This window comes from Sebastes fasciatus, chromosome 13 (genome assembly GCF_043250625.1).
Source record: "Sebastes fasciatus isolate fSebFas1 chromosome 13, fSebFas1.pri, whole genome shotgun sequence".
Taxonomy (NCBI): domain Eukaryota; kingdom Metazoa; phylum Chordata; class Actinopteri; order Perciformes; family Sebastidae; genus Sebastes; species Sebastes fasciatus.
Window position 1 is genome coordinate 17,008,171 of NC_133807.1, and position 21,075 is coordinate 17,029,245.

The window sequence follows — 21,075 nt, forward strand, 5'->3', positions numbered from 1 at the left end:
TGGGTAAATGATGCAAGTCTATACCCAAACATTTTTTTTTTTAACAAGTTATTTCAAGTTTAATTAAAACATTTTCAGTTTTCATCATCGAGCTTTATCAGCTTCTGTTTTTTTGCACATTTCCATTTGTCTCACTTGCACATACTCTGACCCATTAAAACTGCATCTGTGCATTTGACTTAATATGGACACGGAGGGCTGTCTTAATTAATAAGCAGGCATCCACCAAACTAATCTGCCTGTGTTGTGAAGTCTGTCCTTTCCATTAAGTGGGACTCACATTATCTCCTAATCAAATTAGTCACTTAATTGTGGCCCTCCCTTGATGGATCCCATGAAAAAAGGAGCGCCGTGTTTGCTGGAGGGGGATGTGTGAAGATGGAACACGGCTGTTTCATTACGATATGAATTTTTTAATAACCAAAGCGTTCGCTGTCATCTCATTGCTTTGAACCTTCGCAAAGGGTGAAGTTGAATTTGACATTTTATCCCACTCTCACAGTTGAGTGTCTAGCTGGTGTGTTGGGGCTAAGTACCTAGCCCAAGGCCACTACCCAATTGGCCAACAGGGGATTGACCCCTGTCATCCACTGATCACTAGTCTGCTTTCTTAATCACTTCCCCACACCGCCTGCCGCACTACCTGATCTTAGTCAATACATTAGCTCCTTCAGCGCTGATAGAACTGCTATTCCCAGAGTCATGATTAAGGAGGGGAAACCTTATGTGACCAGAGACGCCAGCTCTGTCCATCCTCGGCAGATTGGCCCCCGGGAGCTCACGTTTTAAGGCTACCCCTGCAGCAATAGGTAGGTTGTGGTGGCCGGCGTCCATAGGGGGGGAAACCCCCGGGCGTCTGATGAATGGCGGCATGTGCGGTCGTTTGTCCCGCTGATGGAGTTTTATCCCCTGCCCTTTCAGAGCGGCCAGACAATAAAGAGAGCCACAGCCAAGCGTGACAGGTTAACCCAACAGTAATAGAATACCCTTAATAGTCTGGCTTGAGCCAAAGTCGTCGGCGGGGCCGGCCAAATCGCCGGGCTACCTCGGTGGCGAGAGTGCAGGGGGACCCGACACCGGCTCTCGCTGTTGTTGTCAGACAGGAGAGCAAGGACAAAGAGGGCAGCTTGATGGCTTAATGGGTGGTTTGATGGCTTCATAGGGTGAAAGTGAAGTTGGTGAGGGCAACCAAACAGATGAAACACGACACAGGGGGGCGTTATACAAAATAGAGAATCAACCATAATACATCAAACAACTGCATCGCTTATATATTTTATAGGAATCCTTGAGCTTTAGCGTGGTGGCATTGTCTCCTTCATACGGAGAAGGATTTATAGTCATATGACATACATACATAGATGCTGTGACACTGCGGTGATGCCTATACAGAAGGGTGAAAATAAACTGAGCACAAACAGTCAAAAGAGATTTAGATGATGTTGTCATGACGTCGACGTGAACGTGCCTGTTTTCTGGCAGATAATCCTCACAAAGAGAATCCTCCGGGCTAACACGCACCCGCGCAGGCAACGCTTCTGTCGGTGTTTGTTTCTGTAGCACCTCCGCTCGCAGTTTGTCATGTCTGACTTGGGCTTTAATTAGGCCCGCGAATTGAAGCGGCGGCAGCAGGGCCGGGAGCCCTCTGTCCACAGCTCAGCCGTCCTCCACGGCGTCTCCTCGGAGGACCTTTCTGCTCTGTGTGGTTAAGATAATAGCGGCTCGCTCAGAAGATGTTAATTGAGGGGAGATAAAGTGCAGTAGTGGCTGGAGGGATGCAGCGTGCGGGGGTGGAGGGGAAGGAGGGAGGGCTACCTGATTAGAGGCTGAGGTGTTTGACTTACAGCTCTTTTTTGGTGATATATGTACTGCTAGATTTTCAAAAAGAAAGGGAGGAAAACACAGGAGCAGCATGCATCAAAAAACCCAGACCTAAAAGGCAGTTATTAAAGCCGCTCCTGAATCATTTGTGTTGTTCGGCGCTGTGCCGTGCCATGCCGCACTAGCCTTGCAAGACCCGATAAGGCCAGGAGGATTAATTTTACCTCTCGGTAGCTCTTGGAGCTGAATGGTGCCGTCAGCCTGTGCAAGGTGGAGTTTTGTGGAGCTTTTTCGAAGGGGCTGAGGAAAGGTGTAGCAGGCGGGCAGGCAGGTAGGTAGGTAGGTAGGTAGGCAGGTAGGTAGGTAGGTAGGCAGGTAGGTAGGTAGGTAGGTAAGGAGGCAGACTCTATATACGTGGGGCCTGAGAAGGTGAAGGTAGAGAGACAGAAGAAGTGATCTGACCACAACAGCTGAAGTGACAGAAGCTACATTAATAGTGGCATATGTCTGGAGCACGGAGAAAACTGAAAGAGAGAGAAAACAGATCCTCCAGCAGCCCGAGAGAGGACAGAGGGAACGAGAAAGAGGAGGGGAGGACGGGAAAAAAAGCAGAAAACAGTGCCAGCAGCCTCTATAATTGCCTCAATGCCGCTGGGATTGCTTTCATTCAATTGAAGCATTCTCTTTCTCTGTACATTCGAGGTGGAAAGGGGGGGGGGGGGGGCGAGGAGAGGAGAGGGGAGCACGCGGGCGGGTGGCGTGGGCGGGTGGGAGATCCGACGGTGCCCTCCCTCGTTCGGTAACATACAGCGATGAGGGCGATAGCTGAATCTCTGGCATCGGTGTGAGCAGCAGAGAGAGAGAGAGAGAGAGAGAGATAGAGAGTGGAAGAGTGAGGTAGCGATAAGGAGGTAGGTGGACCGCAGATCAGACCTGTCAGATGTGATTGCGCACCCAAGTGCAACCCCGCATGTGTGTGTGTGTGTGTGTTTTATATTTCCCAAAGACAACCTACCTCCTCACCCCCCCCCCCCCCCCCCCACCCACTCATAACAACACACACACCATCACTGCCCAAACACACACACACACACACATTCCTCGAGGAATCCTTTATTTCTTTATTTGGGCTCCTGTTGGTGCGTGCATTGGATGCTCTGCTCTCCCTCCTCCTCCTCCTTCTTCTCCTCCTCCTCCTTCTTGTCCTGCTCTTCTCTCCTCCTCCTCCTCTTCCCTCATTGCCGCTCTCACAGCCTAGTTTTCTTTTTTTTCCCTCTTCAATCTTGTGTGTGCAGGTTGTATCTGACGGAGGGACCGGTGCCGCGCTCCCATCCCCGCGCTCCTTCAACAACAACACTGTGAGTATTCTCATGCTAATTTGGCTTCTCCAGTCTTCCCAACGTCGGTTTGTGTCTCTCTTTTTTTTTTTTTCTCTTTCATTCTTTGCTCTCTTTTATGTTTTCATCCGCCGCGCCAAATGCAGCGGCGGCAAGCGCGGGAACGGAGGAAAAAGAAGTGGAGACAAAAAAAAGGAATGAGAGAGGATGTACAGAAATAGAGAGAGGAGAGGAAAAAGGGGAACAGGGGAGAAGGGAAAAAGAGACATGGGGGAGGAGGGGGAAGAGATTGCTGCTGCCGCCGCCGCTGCGAGCTGCCCGTTCTGCTTTCGGAGGTGTTTCTCTTGGAGGATGGTGGAATTGCCGAAGGGATGAAGGGGGCGGGTCTTGGGTTTGTGAGTAGATAGTTGCGCGAGAATGATAGGGGATGTTGTTGACAAGCATAGAGTGGCTCATCAGACAGCCGGGCAGCTGGAACCAAGGTTTTCTCTGTTGACTAAACTTCTGATTCATCCGTCACTTTCTATATTTACACACACACACACACACACACACACTCTCCGGGTGTCTTCTCTTCCTTTTCCTCTTATTTTATTATTTTGGACTTATATGTCATTTCTCATGATGGTGTGAGATGTTGTCGTCTGTGCAGATTGGAGACGAATCCTTGTCGAGATGTACCGAGCATATGTGTTTGTGCCATAAATAATATGCACTTTAACAGTAGCAGCTGCACAAAGGAGCTTTTCTTAATCAACATTTGCCACCACGAACATGAGTGTCTATCAATAATTGCGAAAGAGTTTTGTGTATTTGCCAGCAGGAAACATCGGAACTGTGTATCATCGGAGTGGACTTCTTATGCATTCACTATAATGAGTACAAAGTGTATGTATGTATCTATATGTGTATAGTGTGTGGAGGTCAGTAAGTCAGTGTCCATTCCCACACGCTGCCCTTTGATCAAAGGGCCACATTTAATCCGCCCACGACATGTGTCTGAGCCATATGAGGAGTGGGTGTACTGTGTGTGTGTGTGTGTGTATGGGGGCTGAGATGGATAGGCCCTGTGCCCTCACTGCAATGCCATGGCTAATGGGCACGCAGGTCAGCGGGGATGGACACGCATCCGGCTGTGCGGATATATGTCACCGGGACCGAAAAAACTCTCTCAGGCCTTCGCTGTGACTCACGAAAAACACGAATCTTTGTAAGAGAAAAAAAGCATATTGGGCCAACAAAACGCTCGCAACACACTTTGGCAGATTCATTTGGCAGAGTAAAAGGGATTGATCTGAGCGTGGCAATTAGGCAAATTTCAGAACTAAGCATCTGGCGAGGCGAGAACGCTTCGCCTGGCAGAGGATTACCATTTTAGTTCCATTTTGAGACGACGCAGCCCAGAATGTGTTATTTCACAGCACTCCAGCAGCTCGGCGGCTCAGGCAAAACCCGGCACATGAGGGATCTTTGTGCAGCGTTTATGTTGTGTATGTTGATTTCCCACAACCTGCAAAGTAAGAGTTGCGCTTTGATTAATGATGATTAGGTTTAATATGTGTGTTCGTAGCCGTGGCGGCCGACCTCCCTATCCCCGGCCCTTTCTGAAAATGAATCGACAGAGTGAAATGACTGGGATGATAGCAGCCTGCCGATGAGCTTGCTTTCTAAAGTAGGCTGATATAAATGAGAACCATTCCCCCAATTACGGAAGATTAGGTTACCCTCCACCAATCTGAATCCTTAAATCCCTTCTGTTTTTACAGCTCTGTCTGCCGAATGTAATTCAGCCTCGAGACCTGGGCAGAATAGCAATAAAAGAAGGTAGAAACTTTAGCAGTGAAACCAAGGCAGTAAAAATATCCATTGGGAGAGAGCTAAAGCACATGATAATTGACACAGCGCTGTGTTGCACTTGGCTGTAATTAACTGTGTAACAGAGGTTGTCAGTTGGAAAGGGAGAAAGCCCAGACTATCTTAGTGCATTTAACACACTTAAAAGTGCAACATTTATCGTGTCTTTCCAGACTTCTCCGAGGATGCGTTTCAGGTTAGCGTGGGCCTCTCAGCTGTATTTATCCACATCTTTTTACTACAGGCCCAGTCAGACATTATACGCTGCTTCCTTTATCCTTTCCACCACAGTTTGAACACATGAAAAATCAAAAGGAGCAATTGTTTCTAGGGCGAGCGCAAAAAAAAAAAAAGCTTATCATCTATTTTTAGTGCGCTTTTCCTCATTGTTGCCTGGGCCACGATTCATGCTTACGTCTAGTGGTTGTGTGCCATAAACTATGTTGTGCTTCGCAGCCAGGCGCTGGCTGGTGACAACTCTCACCCACACATTAGTGATCTATGAGCCATATACCACAGGCCCCCTGCTGCCTCGCCAGCCGCTTTCAAACGCACAGGACCACAACAATGTGGTTCTCCCTGTGTGATAGCACCCATATGTGTCGAGAGCACCTGTATTAGCGTAATGCGGCAACCCCTTTATTTCTCATCACTTATCACAACCCGCTACATGCTGTACCGAAAAGAGGGGGGGGGGAAGCTCATAAAGATAAAAATCACATTTCACTAGAGGGTGCTTGTGTGACAGTGATATATGCTGTGAGCATCCTGCCACCTCATTGAGATGGGAGTGAGTTCTGGGTGGCTAAATCAATTTGTGCAAAGGCTGTTGGCGCTAGTATTGGTGTCGTGATATGATCTTTGTTGTCCATTTTTAGAGGTCAGCGTGAGCGCAACGACAAGGGCAAAAGAATCTGACCGCTTTCTCTCTTGTTCCTGGGCTGGTAAATGATCCCGCCCAAGAGGATTGTGGGTAAAGTCAGTCATGTTTGTTTTGTTTTTTTTCCTCCTAGGTTTAGACACTATGGATTCTCTATTAAGAATGTACTTTCATCCATTACCGCACGCGTCCTGATAGAGTGTCCAGAGCCAGAGGCGAGCTCCGTCCATGCATTAATCGCTGTAATTACTCAGCGAGGGTGACAGTGATTCTGGAGGTGCGTCTGAGTACATATACCAGTAGAGGACTGGGGGCGGGCGGTGGTAGACCAGTCGATAGGTGAACCTGACTCCCTCTAATCTTAGAGATCTCCGGTCAGGAAGAAAAGCCTGCAAGTCAAGCAATTTCCTCATGTCCATCTCATGAGATATGACATTGTGTGTTATACCATAAAAGCCATAATCTGTGGAATGTTTCTCCGAATTTTTGTCTTTATATTAGGGCTGTCAATCGATTCAAATATTGAATCGCGATTAATCGCATGATTGTCCATAGTTAATCCTGATTAATCGCACATTTTTTTATCTTTTCAAAATGTATCTTATCAACATGGGAGTGTGCAAATATGCTTTCTTTATGCAAACATCATAATCATCATGGCAAACTCAAGCCTAACGGGTAACAACAGCTGTCAGTGTGTCAGTGTGCTGATTTGACTATGACATGCCCACTTTACATGCCCAAGTGGGCATGTCTGTAACGGGGAGACTCGTGGGTACCCATAGAACCCCATTCACATATCTTGAGGTCAGAGGTCAAGGGACCCCTTTTGAAAATGGCCATGTAAGTTTTTCATCGCCAGAATTTAACACAATTTTACAGTGTTATTTAACCTCCTTCACGACATGACATGTTGATACCAATGGATTCCTTAGTTTTTTTAGTTTCACATGATACGAGTATCTTCAGTCTAGCTTTAAAACTGAGCCCGCTACAACCTCCGAAAGATCAACTGTGTTAATACATTAAAGAAATGAGTTAAGGCATTATTATCATCGCGTTAACTTTGACAGCCCTAGTTTATATAGCTGAAAAGTACACAGCTTTAAATAACGTTGGTATTCTTCAACCTAAACCCTATTTCCCCATGCTTTTGTGTCTATGTCACTAATAGCAACAACATTTTCTGAAAGTGGTCCAGTATTGAGGGAGAGCGCTGTAGCACTAAGTGTCTGACATTATGAAGAGAGAGTCTTGCTCAAAGAGAAGTCACGCTCTGAAAAATCTAGCGATGCGAAGTGCTGCCAGAAGACAACGGTGGAATAGTGGAATACGTCCATGGTGGAAACACGAGTGCCAGCCGGGCAGAGTTTGTTATGTTGGAGTACAGAAAGTGTAGCTTAGTGTTATCTAAAAGATTTGTGTCAATGTCATGGCTAAATATTTTTATGATTTCCACAATGTGGATGAGGTCTTCGAATTCAATGTATTTATACTCCTTGAGAGGGACGTGCACACAATAACAAATAGACCGGTTAAAGAGAAAGGTTTTATTTCTCTGTAGGGTCCTTTCCATAATGTTGTCAGACACTTATAATACCAATCTGAGCCTGTCAGTGGCGTAAACAAACACTTTGAGTTAATGCAACGTTACATTGACGCTGCTCACTTGACCTCGCCGGTTACAGCGTTCTCCCTCAATACTGGACCAATTTCTAAAATTGTTGTCGATTAGTCACACAAACATGGGAGAATAAGGTCTAGGTTGAATTATACCAAAGTTGCCCTTTAACAAAAGGGTTCTGTCCTTTTGCTGCACATAAAGCGATGCGTTCCATGCTTCCAGTGCATGCGAATAAACCAAAGAATAACCGAAGCTTACTAAAAAAGAGAAGTTCCCTTTCATCAAATTTACCAAGGAAGACGTCACAGCGGCCACACTCTTTGACTGACTTGTGATCTCTGGGAAGTGCAGTGCAAAAATCACCACAGCAACGACTGCTTAGCAACAAAGATGTTGCCAACATAAAAAAAACAAAGCAAACAAAGAAAAAAAAAACATCAACAAAAAAAGGCAAGAGATCTCAGAATTATCACTTGATTTATCGGGCTGGGGATATTATTCTGCCGCATTTGTTTTTATGGCAGGGCCTGCCAGCGACGTTGGCTGTACAGATGTTCGGTGCGAGAGATGCTCGTAAAGAAAAGGAGGCGAGCGGTCAAATCAAGGCTGTCAAGTCAGGGAAATAAAAGCGGAGGAGGGAGAGCTAAACATGCTGCAGCTCCGAGGGCTCCGTATTGTCTGTACAAGGGCAGCAGAGTTCCTCTTTGTGTTGTGCTTCTCCAATGTGTGTTATAACGAAGTGAATGTGCCAGTTAATCAGAGCGGCATTGTTGGTCATAATATGTGAATGGAGTTTAATAGGTGAATGTCTTCCACTTCCCTTCTTATGTCACAGTGACTTTCACTTTCTTGTACCGCCTGCAGCAAGTAATCATGGGAAATATACGACTCAGAGACATCGTTTTTAATTAAAGACAGTTTTTAGAAGAGGGGAAAAAAGGGACATTTGGACGTGTGGAAAGAGAGTTTCTTGTGCACACACATATGCATGTAGAGCCATTTTCTTTGGGTTTGGTTTTCTCATTAATCACAGCAGAACCATGTCTGATACTAGCGTGCAGGAGATGAAACCGGGCTGGAACGGCGAATATTTGAACATCTCAGTGCTGATGTGTGCAAAGCAGAGTGTGTGTCTGCAGGGGAGGCTTTGAAATTTCATCCACTCCATCCCTTTTAACTCTGCGGAGGGGATGTGTGTGTCTCACTCCAGTTGGCCAATGGCTGTTAGGAAGCTCCTGAACACCCCCACCACCACCACCTCCGCCGCCGCCGCCACCCCTCCAACCATTCACACGCACACACACACTCCTCGCTATCTGCCCTCCCCTCCTCTTCCCAACCCCCCCCCCACCCATCTCTCTCTCTCTCTTCTACTCCACCGACCTGCATTGTGTCAGATAGTTTAATGTGAAATTGCTTTTCTTTCAAATTTCCCCCTGGAAACGCAGGTCGTCGCAAAATGTTACATCTCATAATGGCGTGTTATTGTTGTTCTTTCATACGAGTCCTTGGCTCCTTAGTGCGGGATTTTTTCGGCACGGAGCTGAGGTCACACTCGGCTATTTTTTCTCTCTGCTGCTGCCGCTGCTGCCGCTTCACCTCGCTTTGCCATCTCGGATTCTACACCGAGCTCTTCCTCTGCTGCGCCCATGGTAACCCCGCTGAAAAATGTATCACCACCTCACTCTATGATTACGCTGTGCATTAGCAGGGCTTAAATTTAATTTGTCGGCGGGCCCTCGCGGCAGTGCTACGGGCCTGGCCTATCAGAGACACTTTGTAAAGGCCCTGGAAGAGCCTCCCGGGGTGATCCTATCAGTCAGACACACTGTCAGCAGACACACTCAGTTAGTCAGCATTGAGTCAGAAATGTGGCCCAGCCAAGCCACGCGCCACCGTTGGCTGCTCCGCTGGGCCGCTGCTCTGGGCATCAAGCTCCCCCGCCTGCCAATCAAAGCTCCAGCAAGGATGCTGACCTTTGTTCCCCTGTTGAAATGAATGCTCTTCAACAGGTGATCCGACCGACATCCCTGCCTCGGCACCCTCCAGTTTAAATATAGCATTCTTGTCTTTTTGTTCCACCCTCCCTTCACATTAGCCTGTTACAGCGCTGCTGTGTGTTTATGTCAGTGGCTCTGTAGGATGCACTCGCATTATTTCACATATTTTTAGACTTTATTCAGTACACAATGTCAATCCTCTGACGATCGCCTCAATAATAATCACCTGTCCTAGAGTGGCTATTAGCGTCTTCCACTCCTGTGATTTACATTAATACCCGGTGGTTAATGTCATGTTTCTTTACCGAGAGTATGTGGAACATTTAAGTAGCGAGGCAGCGCTACCTCTGCAGTTATACGCCGTGTGATTATGTTCCATTTTGCATTGCCTTATTTTTACTTTCACATTTTTCATCCTCATAGACGACTATCAAAATAGCTTGATCTGAGGCCACTCAAGGCTGCTTTTATCGCCGCTCGCAGAATGAGAAGGTCAATTTTTAAGGCATTTCGTAGGGGGGACATGTTTAAACCAGCTAGTTACTAAGAGAACCAAGAGGTCCGTATGCTTCCTGCGGCTCTAATTGGGATCCATTTTCATTTTCATATGGTTTTAAATGTCAAGAACAGAGCACACGCAAAGTGTTTTGAATTTGCTCGCGAAGGCCTCAGTCCCCGGGTCAGAAAGGTTTAAAGCATATTGGTTTATTATGAAAAGAAGACATACTGTAACGAGGCACTCTGTAGCCGAGTTTTACCATTTGAAAAAGAAGGAGAAAAAAAAAGATGATATACTGCTTCTGACCTCATCCGTGGTCCGCTGAGAACATAATGTCAAAAGTTGCCAGCGACTTTCTTCATTTGACAGAAACAAATCCTCAGGAAGGACTCGATGGCCCTCCCTCCCCATGTGGAGGCTGTGCACTCTCTTCATGCCTTTGTGGGTTTCCCCTGGGTGCTCCAGTCTCCCCTCATGGTCCAAAGATATACAAGTTAGGTGGACTGGAGACTCCCAGCTCACCAAATGTATGAATGAGAATGTGTATTTTATAGTGCTTGGTCACACCAGTAAAGAGACAGTCAAAGTGTCCTTGTGTAGTGATGTAGAGACTACATACAGCTCGTGTAGTGGCAACCTGGTCTCACTCCCAATTCGTCAAATACCGACACTCGGTCAGTGGCCTTTGGCGCTGCTAAAGTTTTTGATATTGTTGACCTATTTTACATGAGTATGTTGCGTAACTTTCTTACTTCGCCAACGGCAGTTACGTAACAAGCGTAGTTATCATACGTAACAAACATACTTATGTTAACCTCATCCACATTATTTTCCTGAACCCTAAGCGTGTAGTTTTGTTGCGTAAGTTAACCTAAAAACTCAGTAAACCTATGTTGGAAGTTTATTTTAAAAAGAGACTGCATGGTAGTGCTGGGCCAGTATTTTCTATCACAATATATTTGATGTCATATCGCGATAACGATTTATATATATCAATATAGCATGCTTTCTTTTAATTCAATAAGTAGTCTATATGAAATAACCACGTGGTAAAGCATATTTTTATACACTCATGTGTGAATTAAATAGTTGTGAAATGAAAAGTACCGAGTAGTTTCTCATTTTAAGAATGTGAGTTCAAAATGACCATAACAGTTTTAAGTGAAATTATAGAGAAAAATGAAATACATGTAGGCCTAGCCTATATCGCGATAGACACAATATTAGAAAATACATACGATAGACATTTTCATTTTCGAACGTTTTGATGACGTATACCGTCATATTGCCAAGCCTACTGCATGCATGTAACGAGCAGAAACTCTGTTTCCTGTGAATACAGAAGTTTATTTTGAAAAGACACTATGCATGTAACGAGTGGAAAGTCACGACGCTGACACGTCCAAAACCAACGCTAGAGGGGAACCTAGAGTGTCATAGTTTGAAACGTAAGGCCACTGACCAAGCGGCAGTATTTGACGAGCTGGGAGTGAAAATGTGTTGGTAGTGGCCACCGTTGGTTGTGCCTGGTTTTCTCATCCCTCCCCTGTGCCCTGTGCTGTACATAGAAACTACAAGAAAATAATCTAAAGTGTTTTTGATTAATTTGGGATGCAAATTAATTTAGCTTTATTGGTTTTACTTCTCATTTGTCAGAACATGGTTTTATAAAGAAGAAAGAAAAATGGCATTTCAGCAAATGCCCAATAACGACACGTTTACCTTCACGTGACAAAGCCCTCTAGTGGTCGTAAGAAATAGGATTCTTGTCAGTCAGGAGCAAAGGAGGAAGTAGTGTGACATTGCTATGTTGCCACAGTAAAGTGTATGGGGGTTAGATGAGTAAACTAAATGTTGGACTTTGACAAAGTAGCTGGCTTGGCTTCTTTTAGTAATAAACACAGCTTTAACCAAATAGTTATTTCAACCCAAACTATACTCTTCCCCTAACGCTAATAAGTTGTTTCTGTGCATAAAACTTAACGAATCTTAACCGTAGCGGTCTCAAATCAGAAAACATGTATTTGAGTTGTTCTGGAGAGCAGTTACAAAACAACAGATTTTCTCATTTATTTTGGACGACTTGTTGTAAAATGAGCGAAAATGGTAGATTTCTCTTTGGACCCTCTGGTTCTCTGATCCACCAGATGGTTTGTTTACACGGAACCATCTGACAAGCCGTAGTTGGAAATTGTTTGGAAAAGCGCAGGCACTTTAAAAAAAAAAAAAATACTTGGCAGGTGATTGGATGAACCATCTGTTAATCAAACTCAGACGGGAGAACAGTGAAAACATCTTTTTCATCGAGAAAAGCCTTCGGTGGCGTTCTTTGCTCTTCTTTCAATGAAGAAATACTCTCCCGTTCTGATAGCACTGATGCTATTGCAGCAGCTACGCCTCTCGGTCACCTCTTCGTGTTGCGTCCCACACCTAAACCACGCCCATATCTGCCAGTCGCTCCTCACAGGACGCTGATTGGTCAGGACACAAACGCATTACTTGAAGCCCAATGATTGATTTTCATGTGATCTTTTATCCAACGATTCTTGCGTGATCTCGTGATGGCACAAGAATCCATCTGCCGTGCAAGGAAACTGCTTTTTCTCCCTTCCCTTCGAAGCTCAAAAGTGTCACATGGTATGCAATTAGTCAACTGTACATATTTGTTCCTGTTTTTTATAAAGCAATTTAATGTCATCCAAACATTCACTGTTATAAATACTGTTTTGGACGATCCCTCGGAGATTTGAACAGAAAGCTGTCAAGGTTATTTAATAATAATTTTTATTTTATTTTATTGAAAAACAGATGGTGCTTAATTCACAGTGCAACTGCAATATGTTAGATATACAAAGTTTTCATTTGTGCATGAAAAAAAATATTTAAAAGAAAGGAATAGGAAACAAAATACATAAGTACAGATAAGGGCTGTCAATTGATTAAAATATTTCATGTCAAATGTACAAAATGTACCTTAAAAGGAAATTTGTCAAGTATTTAATACTCTTATCAACAAGGGAGTGGGCAAATATGCTGCTTTATGGAAATATATGTATATATTTAGTATCGGAAATCAATTACCAACACAAAACAATGACAAATACGTGGGTGACCATAGAACCCCTTTTCATTCACATATCTTGAGGTCAGAGGTCAAGGGACCCCTTTGAAAATGGCCATGACAGTTTTCTTCGCCAAAATTTTGCGCCAGTTTGTAGCTTTGCCTAACCTCTTTCTCAAGCTAGTATGACATGATTGGTACCAATGGATTTCTTAGGTTTTTCTAGTTTCATATGAGACCAGTATCTTCACTCTAGCCTCTAAAAATCGTAAAATTGTAAAGAAATTGTAAGAAATTAGTGGCGTTAAAACAAATGTGCGTTAACTTTGACAGCCCTAGAACAGACACATGTAAATGTACTTCAACAATCTATATATAAAACCAAAAAAACAACAGCAAAAACACACTGTAAACAAACCAAACACATGCGTAAAATATGCACATACAGAGTGAACGCACCAGACCAGAGTGAAACACTGCAAACATGTCCAGGTTTAATCAGAAACTTCCACCTAGTGCTGCGTATATGTGACCGTTGAATAGCTGTTAGGAAAATAAATTAACGGAAATACCCTGGAGACTGGATTTTGTATCCGAGGTTCAAATGCAATTCCGCTTCCTGTAACAATGTATAATCCCTTGTCCGAGCAGGCCCTGTGTTTCTACCTTAAACATCCCTTTCATCCCTTCATTTAATAAATGACACCCAGAGGACGAAACGGGGACAAGTCCCCGCTGACACCTGTGAAATATAGACTGATAATGCTCCTGCCACTCGCTTATTGCCGCTCCCTTCCACCTCCCCTACCGTCTGACAGGCCGGCCCGATGCATGTATCATAATGAGCGGATCTCTACGCCGTCAATTAGGAGCACCTTAAGCGTGTGAGTGAACTTCTGTGATTCCTGAAAATAAAGGGGAAAGAGATGAAGGATCTCTCACCGGCTCATGGGAGTGAGCGCCGGTTCTCCTTCGAGTGCACGTACAGCATCTCCCTCAGTGTTAGCTATTTTCTGCCTGACGATTAAACGCACAGCATCTATTGCTTCTTCGTTTTGTGTACGTGTATGCACAGCGAATATGCGGTGGCGGTCCCAGGGGTGGTGTGACGGAGAGGAGCAAGGCGTACCAGCCGTTCCGTGCACCCCCTCTTGCAGATGGGGGGGAAAAAAAACTCAGTCAGTCATTGTCTGCGTGGCTCACGTTGAATGATTTAATTACTTGCTTTAGACTTGAGCAATTATAGCTGAGCAGCACATATGTTAATTATATCTGACCTCACATTTTTGCTGCTCTGTTAATTGTTCGCTTAGATGACATTCGGAGATGACTGTCATTGGTGCCTGCGTATCGGGCAATTTAAGAAAAAACTGACAGGGAAATGGCTGAGTGACAGATTTTGGTCGACGGAAAAAGTTTAAGCTGCAGCGTTCGGTTCCAGATGGAGGAGTTCACGGCATGTAGGCCCCGTGACTTGTCCTTTTAACCCCTGCCTCTGTTGCCAACAGTTACATACACCCCCTCTCCATCTCTATGGACTGTTTGTGTTTTTTTATGAACTCTTTTAACAGGCTTACAAGCACATATTACAGCTGAGGACTTGAGACTACAAACACCGTGCATGTTGGTAGAGAGGAGATCTCACTTCCGGTTGTTTATGGCGGTGATGCATTTTGTTTTTCTCTCGCCATTATTGCCCAGGAAACATCTAAACCCACTAATGTCCCAGTTCAAAGCTCAGACTGTCTGTTCTAATGCATGTTTGCTTTCCCTTTCCGGAAGTCCTCGGCTCCAAAAAATCCATTAAAAACAGCTTGCGCAGACAAATTGCTACCTGAACTAATACATCTTGTTTAACGACACATGTATTACATTTTTTTTCCCCCGAACATGGTTTTTATCACACAGCTTATTATCACATTTAATGGAGACTGTTTTCACTTTTGCCATTACTGCACACTGTGGTTTAATTCTCCTGGCAGTGAGGAGGCAGAACAGAAGTTAAGGCAGCGTGGAAGGCAGATACACACAGCGAGCTCTTCAAATTCATTTTGTCTTGTGATATGATTGCAGCTGCGTGACTGCGGCCTTATGAAGCAGTGGCAGGAGAAATGAAAAATACATGTGCCGCTCAACACGATTACATTTGTTAATGCCGCAGTATGTCTCTGCACGCTGTTTTCTAATGGACTGTGCTTTTTGTTTGTCACCTTAAGTGAGCGGAGACGTCTCTTGTTTCACTTCACTACACCGAAGTTGAATTTGGTGAAAATAGGATGAATCTGTGGTGTTTTATTCGGGGAGGAATGTCTCCTGTGTCGGAGTTCGTGGCTTCAGATAGATTTAGTGCAACATTGGTACCTACATGGTGAAAAGCAGTGGCTAGTAGTTGTATTTTAACATATGAGTTTTCACTGTCCAACCTGAAGTTGAAGTTTAGCTAAAATGAAAAAAGACATAATCAATGCCAAATTATCTAGAGATGCACCAATTGCTGTTTTCTTGGCAACTTTCGATTTTTGGCAATTCAGATTTTTTTTTTGTCCAAGAACTATAATTGACAGAAACATTTTTGTAACTTTTCTTACATAGAAAATAAGTCAATTGTATGGATTCATAATAAAACATAAACTATTATATAACTTACATTTTCTCTAAAACTGCACCAGGCGTAATCGATGACATTGGCACTGAAAATGAGTCGACACCGATATGTAAAAGCGTCGCATGTTTTTTTTAAATATTTTGTCCTTGTAGCTGCTAAATACACTCATAAAGCCATAAAGTACTCTCCCTGCTACCTTAAAAAATACATTGAATAAATGTTTGAAGGGAAACTTTCAACTGGCTCCGCCAGCGTGTTCTTACGATTTATGCTGCCTCGCTACTGTAGCGCGAATCGATAACATAATCTATCGATTTCCATTACAAACAGGGGTGAGCGTACTGTAGAAGAATAATGGAGCATATTTTGATACTCTATTATGATGTCTTTCTTTAAAATTTCAGGGGTAGCGTTTTTCAGTATACCAATATCACCTATCAAATGCTTACACCACTTCTCACTCCATTCTGTAAGAATATGGGGGGAATATTTTTTTGCATGTGCCGAAACGCAAGTAGCACATCTCGATAGCATATATCATTTTGCACTTTAATAGGCAAACCTTTGTTTACATTTTGTTGATGTTCTTGTTAGTGGCAGCCCTATCTTATTTACACTCAAACAGAGATACAAATAAAAGTGAACAAATAGAATCCACCTGAAAAAATGAATTGTACTATATCCCACTTTATCTAACATGTTTCAGAAGAAAACAGGTGCAGCATATCTATAGAACAAAACAGCTAATGTTCATAGGTACGCATTACTTAACAGAAGTGCATATCTAACAGATTCAGTGTGGACAGAGAGCGTCCGATGTTATGCAATGCAAGACTGATCACCTGTTAAACCGGTTATTGCCAATCAGCTGACAACCGACCGGTTTCTTAAAATGATCGCTGAATTCCTTCTCCCTCCACAAATATCAATACAATCTGAGGTAAATGAAGCATTTCCATGTCCTTGCATACAAGACGTAGACTTGCCGTATGTGAGTTGATCTACTGGCATTTTCTAAATGTTTCAGTATCAGCTGCAGTATATTGTGTCTGATCCATTTCTGATTTTGGGTCTGTTTGCCCAAAATTGAAACCAAAAAAGTGTTGTGACTCAGTGAACAGAAAATGAGTCACACAAAATAAACAACAGTGAGCAGTTTGAGTTAATGAGTGATGCAACCGGAGCCCGATTTGAGTTTTAAAGACATGTTGTTCATGCAGAGGTTGTCAAAACCTACCCAAAGCCTCCTGCAGGCTGTTTGCTTTCCAGCTGTGAAACATATTTAAATTGCCTTCCTTACTCTAATATGTGGCTGTATTATGTAGGAATAAAACATTAGCACGTCATGGAAAATTACTGAGACCACTGCAAACATTTCTATACAAGGCTTAATAGCCGGCTGATGTACAGTATATGCTGTAAGTTTGTCACAACCCTGTTGGTACGTTTCAGCTTTCTGTCAATTCAGTTTGTGTTTGGCAGATTTCCAGACTTGTTCCCCTTGAGATATTAAATCATTTTGCTTTTCTGTTTTTTGTTTTTTTTTAGACTGATGCCTTGTAATGTGGGCACAGATGTTTTGTCCTCTTTGGAACTGTTATGTTACTTTGAAAAGTCACATAAGTGCTGGTTGCCAGACGCCTTTTATAGCTGACAACGCTGCTCATTCAGCCTAATATGACTCACCACAGTGTTTGTAATTGTGATTAAAGTTACTAAGAGGAACTTTTAACTGGTTCTATAACAGTTCTCAATGTAGTACTGATGCCTCTATATGACCTACATAAGTAAACGAGACCATCAGCGAGAAGATGAGAGCTATTTTTAGTTATTTTTAATGTCTGTCATCAGATCCGATTCCCCACGGAATCAGACAAAACGATTTACGTCACGCAGGTTCACCAGAAACTCCTTCAGCTCAGACTCCAGCGGGTCCTCTAGCATTGAACAGCGCCGTGGACAGACCCAGATCCTGCTTTGCTTCCGCCTTCGACCTGCAGTCGGAGCTCAGGCAGGAGGTGGAGTGCCAAACTCCCAAAATGAAAGTTCCTCGTAGTAACTTTAAGTTACTCCAAAGAACTCTTTTTCTATTAGGGGTTATTTTCGATTTTTGCTAATGTTGCAGTACACTTCATGCTGGTGTGTGTGTGTGTGTGTGCCCGTCTGTTTTGGTTGAGATTCTGAGCTGATGGCAGCACACATTCATTAAGCGCAGTGGCTCAGGCTTCTCCCCACCAGGATCCACAGACAGCTGTCAGTTTAGTGAGGGGCTCCTGCACTGATTGTACGTCAACATTCACTCCGACTTGCACATTCCACTGCACATCTACTTACTTCGACATTTACATACCCATCAACACAGGGCCGCTGCAGTGTGAGCGCTGGCCCGAGTGGCTGTCGGGACCGATTACACAGCTACGACCTTTGCTCCCCCGTGTTTCTGAATGTTAAGATTTATGTCAAAGTGAATGCTTATGCATGTAGGAATGTGGAAATTAAAGTGGTATTAATTGATTTTTTTGACCACCTCATTATGGTGAATATGTTAGCAAAGGGTTGCCTACTTACAAATCCAACAGACACATAGCATCATCATGATCACCATCATCATCATCATCACCATTGGAGTCGTTTTTGTGTCCAACTGATGAATGTTAAGTTCCATATTCACTCTTCTTTTAAGACTGGTTTGGACTTTGGACTAAGTGTTTCATTCTCTTCAGTCGCGTAGGTTTTCTTGTGTCTCCTGTTTGGTGCTTGTTGTTAAGTACAGTGGGTTTATCAGAGCTTGTTTGCTGAAAACAGCTGCCTGCTGCTACTGGAAATGCTGGTTGAGGGCGCTGCGACTGAACCATAAAATGTGCCATCAAAGTAAAACTCTGAGCTAAAAGAGGCAAGTTGGTGAAAATATTCTGCAAGTTTATCATTGCAAGCGACTCCTTTCACGACACACAGTCATTAGATTCAAGAGCAAATATGAAGATTTGCTGCTTTTCTGTGTTTAATACAATTTTCAACTGAATATCTTTGGTTTTTGCAATTATGCAAATGATCCATTGTTACAGCTCTACTTGATTCATTTTCAGTAAACAAGTAAAAATATGAGCTTTCACAATAGGGCTGGGCGATGTGTCTTATAAATAATATCTCAATACTTTTAGGCTATATTGTGATGGAGGACGGAACCTGCCAATATAAAAAATAAATTAATAAATAAATAAATGACTCGATAAATAAATAAATATTCATTAATAAAGTAAACATAATATTGAAATTAAATGTAGCCATTAATTAATCGTTAAAATGTAACACAAATTGATATTTGTTTTAATTTGCTTCTTTATTTCTTTGTAATAATTCCTTTATTTATTTACACTTTTGTTTATTTTTGCATTTATTTTTATTTATTTTTAAATGTATTTATTATTTTGCATTTTTTATTTATGTATTAATTTTTCCATTTAATTTTTATTTTATATTTATTTTTAAATGTATGTATTTATTTATGTATTTATGCATTTATTTATTTATACACAATTTTCCCTTTGCATTTCACCGCTTATATGTTTCCCCAAACTTATTAATTTGATTCTATTTCTCCTAAATTGTTGGGAATTATTTAATTCAAAAGAGTGTTTCTATTTTAAACAGCACAGCTTTTTTCTAGTCTTTATAGCACTGGTTTTAGACCAATTGCATGCATCGTAAATCTTCTCTCATGATGCTACTCAGCCAATCAGATCCGTGCATTCTGTTAAGCATTGTGAATTGCGTCAGGGAGTGAGATACACACACGTGAGAGAGGAGACGAGAGACGAGAGACAACAGTCGTAGAAATAAGTGGCGTGCTCAGAGCTTTTTCATCCAGAATGGATGTTGCATGTTTATTCTTCTCACGGGCAGTTCAAAACCACTATGTCTCACACGTTCAGAGACCGTGGCGATCATTAAAAGCAGTAACAGCGTTTTTGAAGTGGAGGCTGGCATCTTCCGTCCCTTTTTCGAATCTCAACACGTATAAACTCGCTCTGGCGCTTCACTTCTTACGCTCTCTCCACGCTCTTTCCCTGTTCCCTGCTTCCCTTTAGATACAGAAACACCCATACGCACATCCATGCTCATATGCCACACACACACTCACCCAGGAGAGTGTGTCTGTGGGAGGGAAAGAGCCAAGAGAGAAGCGGAACGCCAATTCGAGTCCCATGCTGGCGGCTTAAAAAAAAGACAATATTCGATGTTGGCGATATAGTCATTTACTACATCCCACGTAGAACAAGCTGCAATACGTTGAGTATATTCGATGTATCGCCCACCCCTATTTCACATAGTACACACAAAGAAAAGACTTTACACCCTAACCTTGTGCCATGAGAAAGTTCTACTTGTTTGTTATAATGTATGTCTGTTTTATTTTACCTCAGTGTTCCTGTCTGTTGCTGCAGTAAGGAGAATTTTTTTTTTTTTTTATTCATTGGTATTCAGATATGCTGGCCCGAGGTGGCAATCTGTTAAAGAACGTGGAGGGGGGTGTCACCTCTCAGTTAAGGCGGCGCTGCCATGCTCGAGGCCCGGTGTGCTTGGACAGCTGGCCTCAGAGTTAGCGAGTGTGACTGTGGAGGAATGGTCGCTAAATAACAGAGCCTACAGCTCTGCCCTCCCGCCTGGCCGGCTGGCCGGCTGGCCGGCTGGCTGGCTGGCTAGCAGGCGTGACGCGACAGGACGGAGGCCAGAGCCAGCTACAATCCATTACTTTTACCTGAGGAAGAGGGGAGGTGGAGAGAGAGAGGGGGAGAGATTGAGTTAAGGGCCAGAGCACCTTTCAGCGCTCCCCTCTGCATGCTAATTCCACCAGCGCTTCGAAAGGGATCAAAATCTGCTGGCTGAGAAACGTGGCCTCTCAACTCACTAAAGGAAGGGAAAAATCCTCCTTCCTGCTTGACGCTTCACTGGCAACCAGTTTGCACACATATGCATATTAACACACAGCTGCACACAGTGTTTAAATCAAGTGTTTTACAGTACGAGTCTGGGGTTCCTTGACTGTTACATCAGCTGGCTCATAAGGACCCTAAATATATATGAAGATTGAATGTGGAAATTGGAGATTTGTGTTCTATACATACTAACTATACATACTTGGTGCATTATTATCACACAAAACCCCTCTTCTGTTAGCAAAGCAAATCTTATAAAGAATGAAAGGTGCACATAATCTATGTAAAGGGGACATATGCTCATTTTCTAGTTCATACTTGAATTTTGGGTTTCTACTAGAGCTGTCAAAGTTAGCGCGATAATAAGGCGCAAATTTGTAATGCATTAACGCAACTTGCAATTTTGACGTTGTAGTGGGCTCAGTTTTAAAGCTAGAGTGAAGATACTGGTATCATT

At 43.3% G+C, this 21,075-nt stretch overlaps 1 protein-coding gene across 14 annotated transcripts in view; it reads left to right on the forward strand.

Moving 5' to 3' along the window:
- The window catches only part of LOC141780577 (RNA binding protein fox-1 homolog 3-like), a 466,511-nt gene that overhangs the window by 164,082 nt on the left and 281,354 nt on the right, over window positions 1-21,075 (forward strand). For 10 of the 14 annotated variants that reach the window (XM_074655864.1, XM_074655863.1, XM_074655857.1 and 7 more), the window contains exon 4: window positions 3,117-3,179. The gene's annotated coding sequence lies outside the window, so the exon portion shown is untranslated. Of the gene's footprint in view, window positions 1-2,653; window positions 2,794-2,884; window positions 2,961-3,116; window positions 3,180-21,075 lie in introns of those variants that run through there. The other 4 variants (XM_074655856.1, XM_074655854.1, XM_074655869.1 and 1 more) reach the window with 4 other exon arrangements.